The sequence below is a fragment of the Heptranchias perlo genome, chromosome 22 (assembly GCF_035084215.1).
Source record: "Heptranchias perlo isolate sHepPer1 chromosome 22, sHepPer1.hap1, whole genome shotgun sequence".
Taxonomy (NCBI): domain Eukaryota; kingdom Metazoa; phylum Chordata; class Chondrichthyes; order Hexanchiformes; family Hexanchidae; genus Heptranchias; species Heptranchias perlo.
In genome coordinates, this window is record NC_090346.1 from 15440864 (window position 1) to 15449697 (window position 8834).

Below are 8834 nucleotides of genomic sequence, written 5' to 3' on the forward strand. Positions count from 1 at the left end.
CCACCCTATCTGTTCCCCTTAATATTTATAAACTTCAATCAGATCACCCCTTAACCTTCTAAACTCTAGAGAATACAACCCCAATTTGTGTAATCGCTCCTCGTAACTTAACCCTTGAAGTCCGGGTATCATTCTAGTAAACCTACGCTGCACTCCCTCCAAGGCCAATATGTCCTTCCGAAGGTGCGGTGCCCAGAACTGCTCACAGTACTCCAGGTGCGGTCTAACCAGGGTTTTGTATAGATGCAGTATAACTTCTGCCCCCTTGTACTCTAGTCCTCTAGATATAAAGGCCAGCATTCCATTAGCCTTATTGATTATTTTCTGCACCTGTTCATGACACTTCAATGATCTATGTACCTGAACTCCTAAGTCCCTTTGGACAGCCATTGTTTTTAACTTTTTACCATTTAGAAAGTACCCTGTTCTATCCTTTTTCTACTTCTATCCAAAGTGGATGACCTCACATTTGCCCACATTGAATTCCATTTGCCACAGTTTTGCCCATTCACCTAAACTATCAATATCCCTTTGTAATTTTATGTTTTCATCTACACTGCTTACAATGCCACCAATCTTTGTGTCATCGGCAAACTTAGATATGAGACTTTCTATGCCTTCATCTAAGTCGTCTAGGCTCATGCATTGAGAATAATCACTTGAACAAATTACAGGAGGGCTGTTGGTTCTACAGAGCTGTATCCCAACATAAGTGAGCAGCTTCAGGAGAGGAATGGAGAAAATTGGGGAAAAATTCAATTACAATATTACATTCTAATAAGAATGCACCAAAGGTGGCACTACCGTCAGTTTCCCACTAGTGGCGCTACTGCTATTAGAAAAATACTAATGTCAGCATCACTGTTTAAAGCACCCTCTTCCTATTTCTGTTCTCATCATTTATAATTTTGAAAATGCTAAAGTACTAAGAAATGTTCCACTGCCACTTTCCTAATAGTTATCGATTGTCGCAGGAAAACCAGCATTAGATCCCTACCACCACATTGTTAAAGTAGGTATGCCTCCCTCATGATGACGTTTTTACTTTGGCTCTAGTAAAGGTAGGATTTCTGGTGGGGTGTCATCCCACAAGTCCTGCCCCATTGAATACATCACAACAGAAAGAAGCAGTCAACCCTTCCCATCAGAATTATCCAACTTAAGTAGATGGGATAGTGACCAAGCAGAACTAGGTCCTGCCCTTCCCCACCCAACTTATGGCTTGGTACCACCCTCCCAAACTCAGGATTACAGGGTCACAATTTCTATAATATTAGCAGATCTTCCATGTCAGTGTCCTAGGCCCAACCATCTTCAGCTGCTTCATCAATGACCTTCCCTCCATCATAGGTCAGAAATGGGGATGTTCGCTGATGATTGCACAGTGTTCAGTTCCATTCGCAACCCCTCAAATAATGAAGCAGTCTGAGCCTGCATGCAGCAAGACCTGGTCAACATCCAGGCTTGGGCTCATAACATTCGCGCCAGACAAGTGCCAGGCAATGACTATCTCCAACAAGAGAGAGTCTAACCACCTCCCCTTGACTTTCAACGGCATTACCATCGCCGAATCCCCCACCATCAACATCCTGGGGGTCACCACTAACCAGAAACTTAACTGGACCAGCCATATAAATAATGTGGCTACAAGAACAGGTCAGAGGCTGAGTATTCTGCGCGAGTGACTCACCTCCTGACTTCTCAAAGCCTTTCCACCATCTACAAAGCACGAGTCAGGAGTGTGATGGAATACTCTCCGCTTGCCTGGATGAGTGCAGCTCCAACAACACTCAAGAAGCTCGACACCATCCAGGACAAAGCAGTCCGCTTGATTGGCACCCCATTCACCACCCTAAACATTCACTCCCTTCACCACCGGCACACAGTGGCTGCAGTGTGTACCATCCACAGGATGCACTGCAGCAACTCACCAAGGCTTCTTCGACAGCACCTCCGCGACCTCTACCACCTAGAAGGACAAGAGCAGCAGGTACATGGTAACAACACCACCTGCACGTTCCCCTCCAAGTCACACCATCTCGACTTGGAAATATATCGCCGTTCCTTCATCGTCGCTGGAACTCCCTTCCTAACAGCACTGTGGGAGAACCTTCACCTCACAGACTGCAGCGGTTCAAGAAGGCGGCTCAGCACCACCTTCTCAAGGGCAATTAGGGATGGGCAATAAATGCCAGCCTCGCCAGCGACGACCACATCCCATGAACGAATAATTAAAAAAATCATAGAATCATAGAATGGTTACAGCACAGAAGGAGGCCGTTTGGCCCGTCGAGCCTGTGCCGGCTTTTTGTAAGAGCAATCCAGTTAGTCCCATTCCTTCGCTCTTTCCCGATAGCCCTGCAAATTTTTTCTCTTGAAGTATTTATCCAATTCCTTTTTGAAAGTCACGATTAAATCTGCTTCCACCACCTTTTCAGACAGCACATTCCAGATCATAACTACTCACTGCATTAGAAAGTTTTCCCTCATGTCACCTTTGGTTCTTTTGCCAATCACCGTAAATCTGTGACCTCCAGTTCTCGACCCTTCCACCAATGGGGACAGTTTCTCTTTATTTACTTTATCTAAACCCTCATGATTTTGAACACTTCTATCAAATCTCCTCTTAGCCTTCTCTGCTCTAAGGAGAATAACTCCAGCTTCTCCAGTCTATCCATGTAACTGAAGTCCCTCATCCCTGGAACCATTTTAGTAAATCTTTTCTGCAACCTCTCTAAGGCCTTCACATCCTTGCTAAAGTGTGGTGCCCAGAATTGGACACAATATTCAGCTGTGGCCGAACCAGTGTTTTATGAAGGTTCAACATAACTTCCTTGCTTTTGTACTCTATACCTCTATTTATAAAGCCCAGGATCCCATATGCCTTTTTCAACCGCTTTCTCAACCTGTCCTGCCACCTTCAAAGATTTGTGCACATATACCCCCAGGTCTCTCTATTCCTGCACCCACTTTAGAATTGTACCATTTAGTTTATATTTCCTCTCCTCGTTCTTCCTGCCAAACTATATCACTTTGCACTTCGCTGTGTTAAATTTCATCTGCTATATCCATTCCACCAGCCTGTCTATGTCCTCTTGAAGTCTATTACTATCCTCCTCACTGTTTACTACACTTCCAAGTTTTGTGTCATCTGCAAATTTTGAAATTGTGCCCTGTACACCCAAGTCCAAGTCCAAGTCATTTAGATATATCAAAAAAAGCAATGGTCCTAGTACTGACCCCTGGGGAACACCACTGTATACCTTCCTCCAGTCCATAAAACTGTTCACCACAAATCTCTGTTTCCTATCACTAAGCCAATTTCGTATCCATGCTGCCACTGCCCCATATATTCTATGGGCTTCAATTTTGCTGACAAGCTTATTGTGTGGCACTTTATCAAACACACTTTGAAAGTCCATATACACAACATCAACCACAATGTCCTCATCAACCCTCTCTGTTACCTCATCAAAAAACTCAATCAAGTTAGTTAAACATGACTTTTTTTTAGTTCATTCATGGGATATGGGTGTTGCTGGCAAGGCCAGCATTTATTGCCCATCCTTAATTGCCCTTGAGAAGATGGTGGTGAGCCACCTTCTTGAACCGCTGCAGTCCGAGTGGTGAAGGTTCTCCCACAGTGTTGTTAGGTAGGGAGTTCTAGGATTTTGACCCAGCGACGATGAAGGAACGGCGATATATTTCCAAGTCGGGATGGGGTGTGTTTTGGAGGGGAACATGCAGGTGGTGTTGTTCTCATGTGCCTGCTGCCCTTGTCCTTCTGGGTGGTAGAGGTCGCAGGTTTGGGAGGTGCTTTCGAAGAAGCCATGGCGAGTTGCTGCAGTGCATCTTGTGGATGGTACAAACTGTAGCCACGTTGCGCCGGTGGTGAAGGGAGTGAATGTTTAGGGTGGTGGATCAGGTGCCAATCAAGCGGGCTGCTTTGTCCTGGATGGTGTCGAGCTTCTTGAGTGTTGTTGGAGCTGCACTCAACCAGCCAAGTGGAGAGTATTCTATCACACTCCCGGCTTGTGCCTTGTAGATGGTGGAAAGGCTTTGGGGAAGCCTTTAACAAATCCGTGCTGGCTTTACTTTATTAATCCACACTTGTCCAAGTGACTATTAATTTTATCCCAGATTATCGTTTCTAAAAGCTTCCCCTCCACCGTGGTTAAATTGATTGGCCTGTAGTTGCGGGGTTTATCCTTACACCCTTTTTTGAACAGGGGTGTAACATTTGCAATTCTCTAGTCCTCTGACACCACCCACATATCTAAGGAGGATTGGAAGGTTATGGCCAGCACCTCTGCAATTTCCACCCTTACTTCCCTCAGCAACCTAGGATGCATCCCAGCCAGACTGGGTGTCTACTCTATTTTAAGTATAGCCAGCCATTCTAGAACCTCCTCTTTAGCAATTTTTGGCCCATCCAGTAGGTCAACTACCTACACTTTTACTGTGATTTTGGCAGCATCTTCTTCCTTGGTAAAGACAGATGCAAAATACTCATTTAGTACCTCAGCCATGCCCTCAGCCTCCGTGCGTAGATCTCCTTTTTGGTCCCTAATCGGACCCACCCCTCCTCTTATTACCCGTTTACTATTTATATGCCTATAGAAGTCTTTTGGATTCCCTTTTATGTTAGCTGCCAGTCTATTCTCATACTTTCTCTTTGCCCCTCTTATTTCCTTTTTCACTTCCCCTCTGTACTTTCTATATTCAGCCTGGTTCTCACTTGTATTATCAACCTGACATCTGTTATACGCCCCCTTTTTCTGCTGCTTCTTACTCTCTATCTCTTTTGTGATCCAAGGAGCTCTAGCTTTGGTTGTCCTACCTTTCCCCTCGTGGGAATGTACCTAGACTGTACCCGAACCATCTCCTCTTTAAAGGCCGCCCATTGTTCGATTACAGTTTTGCCTGCCAATCTTTGATTCCAATTTACCCGGGCCAGATCCATTCTCAACCCATTGAAATTAGCTTTCCTCCAATTAAGTATTTTTACTCTAGATTGCTCCATGTCCTTTTCCATAACTAATCTAAACCTGATGATTCTATGATCACTGTTCCCTAAATGTTCCCCCACTGACACTTGCTCCACTTGACTCACTTCATTCCCCAGAACTAGATCCAGCAATGCCTCCTTCCTCTTTGGGCCAGAAACATACTGGTCAAGGAAGTTCTCCTGAACACACTTCAGAAAATCCTCCCCCTCTTTGCCCTTTACACTATTACTATCCCAGTCTGTATTAGGATAGTTGAAGTCCCTAATTATCATTACTCTATAGTTCTTGCATCTCTCTGTCATTTCCCTGCAAATTTGCTCCTGTAGATCCTTCCCACTAGTTGGTGGCCTATAGAATACACCCAGTAATGTAATGGCACCTATATTGTTTCTTAACTCTAACCAAATAGATTCTGTCTTTGACACCTCAAGGACAACCTCTCTCTCCAGCACTGCAATATTCTAATATTCTCCTTAATCAATACTCTCCCTCCTTTTTTTCCTTCCCTATCTTTCCTGAACACCTTGTATCCAGGAATATTTAGTACCCAATCCTGCTCTTTTTGAGCCAGGTCTCCGTTATCGCCACTACATCATATTCCCATGTGGCTATTTGCGCCTGCAGCTCACCAACCTTATTTACCAAGCTTCGTGCGTTTACACACATGCACTCTAAACCTATTTTAGACCTTCTCGTATTCTCTCTTAGCCTGATCCCACCTAATACTGTACTATTTCTTACTCTAGTGCTAACTCTAGCACAATCCTTTGTGCACCTTGTTTCTCCTCTCTAATGCTACTGCCTGGTATCCATCCTCCTGCCAAATTAGTTTAAACACTCCTGCACAGCACTAGTGAACCTCCCCGCGAGGACATTGGTCCCAGCTCTGTTGAGGTACAACCTGTCTGTCTTGATCAGGTCCCTCCTGCCCCAGAACTGGTCCCAATGCCCCCAAAATCTGAAGCCCTCCCTCTTGCACCATATCACTAGCCACGCGTTAACCTGCCTTATCTTCCTATTTCTGTACTCACTAGCACGTGGCACTGAGAGCAATCCAGAGATTACAACCTTTGAGGTCCTGCTTTTTATCTTCCTCCCTAGCTCCTGAAACTCTGACCACAGGACCTCATCCCTTTTCTTTCCTATGTCGTTGGTACCCACATGGACCACAGCTTCTGGCTGTTCCCCTTCCCCCTGCAGAATGTTCTGCACCCTCTCCATGATGTCCTTTACCCTGGCACCAGGGAGGCAACACACCATGCGGGACTCACGTCAGCGGTCAGAGAAATGCCTGTCTGTCCCCCTAACTATCAAATCACCTACGACTGCTGAATTTGTCCTTATGTCATTAGCCATATGAATCCCATGTTACATACAATATAATTGGAGCCACTGATTTATGATGATTGAATAAATCAAATTGCACTTTTCTTACTCAATATTGTGAGAATTTTCAGGATTGAATTTGTGTACATTTGCATGACAACCATATATCAGTGATTTTGATTATTATATGCTTGTTAACTATGCAGCTCTATTTTTTTTTCTGGTTTCCCCCTGGCCCTTTTGGAATCTTCAATCAGCATTTCCCAACATGTCTCAGTCCTTTCAGGGCATCAGAACTGCAAGGATGCCAATGTTCCCTGACAGCTTGTTCTTCTGTTTTACTCACTTCAAAGTGTGAGATATGCTACTGCATTATTTTCCAATTATATATAGTGGTAAAGGAGCAGCAGCAGGCTATGGGGAAAGACTAGAGACAGCGTTGGGCATGAAGCCCTCAAGCAGATGGCGTGGTTGAGAACAGCACCACATTGCTACCTATCTTATAGTGAGCGACAGGAGGATTCAATGAGAGCTAAATATAATATATAAATAAGTTTTTACGGGTGACAGGCAGACACGACGTAAATAGCAGGACGGGAAAAGTGTGACAAGAAATTATTTGCAGGAAGCACGTGCTTTATGCAAAACTTTTAATATATTACTAGTGGATCTCTCATCTCATGCTATTGGGGGTAATAGTGTTGTAAAAGAAGTGGACATAGGTGGTGTTGGTGATGGTAAGTGAGAGGATATGGTGTTGGTGAGTGTATGTTGGTTTTGTGATTTGTGAGGTGGCGTGGGAGTAGTTTAGAGGACTGGGAAAGTGAGGTATGCTGCAGGGTAATGAATTGTATGAGTAGACTAGTGAGCAGTTGGGAAAGGGAAGTATTGAGAATTTGAGGTAGTGGGATGGTTGAGGTAGATTACTGAATAGAGAAGCAGTAAGGAGTGGTATTGAGTAGTTGAGGGGGTATTAAGTAATATGGATAGCGGCTCACCACCACCTTCTCGAGGGCAATTAGGGATGGGCAATAAATGCCGGCCTCGCCAGCGACGCCCACATCCCGTGAACGAATAAAAAAAAAAATATTGGAGGCCATTAGAAAAGTGAGTAATCAAAGTGAGTAGTCTGGGATAGTAAGAATTCATTTGGGTAAAGTGAGGATGGCTATGGGCATAATGAGTACAGTAGTTGAAGGAATGGGTAGTCAGTACTGGGGATGGAGTACTTAGTATGTGGTGAAAGGTAGTGGGTATGGGCATAATGAGTAGTTGAAAGGGTAAGTAGTGAGAGGACAGCTGACAGTGGGGAGGTAAAAAATTTGGATGATGGTTAGAGGGCTTTGGGATTTTGGGTATTTGGTGGTCAGTGGGCAGTTGGGGGAAAATAATAGCGTGGAGATCGGTAATGGATACTAGGGAGACGGTGGGTATATGGGATGGTAATGGGTATCTGTGCGGTAGCAGTTATTGTGGATTGAAGGAATTGATGAAGGCAGAGTGTAGGATGGGTGACAGGCAAAGGTAGCGATTTGAAATAAAAATAAATGGGGAGGAGTTGAATAGGATGGATGAATGAATGGGGAGAACTGGAAAGAGAAGAGACCTAAGTGGATGTAGGGGGTCATAGAAAAGCACAGGAAGAGCAGGGCCAAAGCAGACACCACAGCCACTGAAAAACAGAGAAAGGCAGAGCTGAAGTGGACAGGAAAAATTACATAAATAGAAGCAATAGAGCCGAGTAGAAATAAATGAGATTTAAATAAAGGAAAGAAGGAAACCAGATTGAAATAAAAAAATAGAAATGACAAGGAATGGATGTGGAACAACAGAGAGATATTGGGGCTGAAGCTGACTGAGGGAGATGAAGAGGAACAGAGGAAGATGCACAGAGGCAGAAAGTCGCCATCAGTCTCAAGGAACAGGATTCACCCAAATTAATTAATGAAAACGACAGTTGCAGGTTGGCAATTAGCACCCATGGGCTCAGAAAACTAGCTTTCCCAAATTAATTAAATTGAAAAACCTTTGGTGGGTTGGCAGGCATCCTCAGAACTAATACATTAAATTAAAAGAACTTGCGGCTCAGAAGGTCAGTAGGCATTCCTTACGTTAATAAATGGAATAAATAAAATCAGAGCTCAATGCACTACCAGGCATCCCTGGAGTTAATTAAAAAAACGTATAAACTTGTAGCTCAGCCAGCCATGCACTCCAAAAACTAATAAATAAAAATGGAGCTCAGCAGGCCGGGCTGGGTTTGCCACTAATCAATTAACTAAATAAATGGGGCCTCAAAAAGAAGCAATTTCACTTCACACCAGTTATAAGCCCCGATTTTGCTGAAAGTAAAAGAAGATACAGCAAAGGCTATGGGCCCCGACAACATCCCAGCTGTAGTGCTGAAGACTTGTGCTCCAGAACTAGCTGCGCCTCTAGCCAAGCTGTTCCAGTACAGCTACAACACTGGCATCTACCCGACAATGTGGAAAATTGCCC